This window comes from Meleagris gallopavo, chromosome 23 (assembly GCF_000146605.3).
Source record: "Meleagris gallopavo isolate NT-WF06-2002-E0010 breed Aviagen turkey brand Nicholas breeding stock chromosome 23, Turkey_5.1, whole genome shotgun sequence".
In the NCBI taxonomy this organism is placed as follows: Eukaryota; Metazoa; Chordata; class Aves; order Galliformes; family Phasianidae; genus Meleagris; species Meleagris gallopavo.
Genome location: NC_015033.2, coordinates 4,945,864 through 4,947,912, shown reverse-complemented (window position 1 = coordinate 4,947,912; position 2,049 = coordinate 4,945,864).

Genomic DNA, 2,049 nt, shown 5'->3' with positions numbered 1-2,049 from the left:
ATCTTCCGATCGGGGGGGGAACGCCCACAATGCCAAGTCAGTATCTGTTTCCACCCATCCTGCTCTCTCAAACAGCTTTGCTCTGCTTGGCAAGAACAGGGCAGAGGCTCCACCACTGTGCAGTGGATATCACCTTGCCCTTTTGGGAGAGATTTACAGTGGCTTTGACCTAGCACACCCCCTATTTCTTAATTATTGTGAGGGGTAGAAGCAGACTGAGGGCTGACTGTATCACGAGCACAGTCCGTCTGCCGATTCCTCTCTGTCACCTGTTTGCAAGGCGACTGGGGGCCACATGCCCCATAGGGAGCCTCAGGTGCATGCCAGGACCTCGGGGCTGATAGGGCCTGGCACCACCAGTCAATTTCCTTTTCACAGTCCTTGAAGGACCTCAGCCTCTCCACCTCTTCCCTCAGGCAGGCCACCAGACTGAGAAGGTCATTTACCTGGTCGCACCTTACACAGGCGCTGCCTCCATTGTCTGGCACTTCAAGGGCCAGACTCCGGCACTCGTTGCAGCCAGCAACCTGAACGCTAGCGTGCTGTTTTGGGACCTCAGTCTGGGTCTCCACACTATTCTTGGCTACAGCCTTCCTCTTACGTGTGCAGGGGACCTCTGTCTGGGTCTCCACATGTTTCCTGGCAGTAGCCTTCCGCCGGGACGCAGCCATGGCAATCCAGCAGACCCACTAGCACCAGCACAATCAGAGTAGCGTTACCAAGTGTGACTAACAGCTCCGCCCCGTTACTGATAGTGCTGGATCTGCCCTCGCTCTTTTACCAGGTCGTTGAGGGGTGCAACCGCACTTATCACCCCTTTTCACAGTGACAAAAACTCCTCCTCCTCGCCTGTGTGGGAAGCGGCACGCTTCAACGCTCTTATTAGAGGTGGGGGAGGGAGGCGGGGACGGAGAGCCGCTACCCTGGCAACGCCCCGCCACGTGAGCCGCTCTCGCGAGAGGTGCCGGGCTGCTCCGATGCCTCGGGAATCCCTGGATGGGGGAAAAACCGAGCGAATCCCCTATGCACCCCGCGATCGGCCGCCTCAGCTCTGCCTGGGGCAGCTCCGAAGCTCCGAAGCGAGAGATCATCCCGTTCCAACCTCCCTGCCCTGGGCTGGCTGCCCCTCACCAGATCAGCTGCCCGGGGCCCTGGGCTTGGCAATGGGCAGCACTGCCAGGGCCTCGCTGCACTCTGAGTAAACAATTTCCTCCAACATCTAACCCAAATTACCCCTCCTTTACTTTAAAGCCATTCCCCCTTCTCCTGTCACTATTAGACCATGCAAAAAGTCACTCCTGTTCTTGTTTAGAGCTCCCTTTATATACAGACAGGTTGCAACAAGCTCTCCCTGGAGCCTTCTCTTCTCCACGCTATACAAGCCCAGCTCTCTCAGCCCTTCTTTGTAGCAGAGGTGCTCCAGCCCTCCGAGCTTCTCTGTGGGCTCCCCACCAGCCCACTGCAACAGCCCCACATCCCTCCAGTGCTTCGCCCCAGGCTGGATGTAGAACTACAGATGGGGTCACAGGAAGATTTTCAACCACTGTTAATCTACCCTGCAAGTCCGACAAGCACATTTCCTGTGCCTCCCTGGCTGAAGTGAGGTCCCACAGTGGATCTGCACGATGCTTTGGCTTTCCTTGCACAGTAGGCAGAGGGCGGATGGGGGCAGCCCCCACCATGCCCAGACTCCCCATTACCTGGGAGCGAGCCTGGCAGGGGGGTGACGTGGGCAGGATGGGGCCTTTAGCCCCTTAGTGACATGGGCTGGTGTCACAGTGGGGCACCGCACCTCACCCTGACCCCTGCCCCATCCCACAGCTCCCAGCTCACACTTCCCCGAGAGGTGAGGTGAGCCCAGACGCGAGTTGCTGCTCTCGCCAGCGCTCTTCTCTCGCCAGCTGCTCTGCAGCGAGGAGGTGAAGGCAAAGGCAGGCAGTGCGATAGTGCTGGGTCTGTTTGGAGACGTGCACAGGAGGAGTGCAGGAGCTCGGCGGTAAGCAGATTTGGACACCTCCCTCAGGTGGACTTTTGGCTCTGGGCACTGCC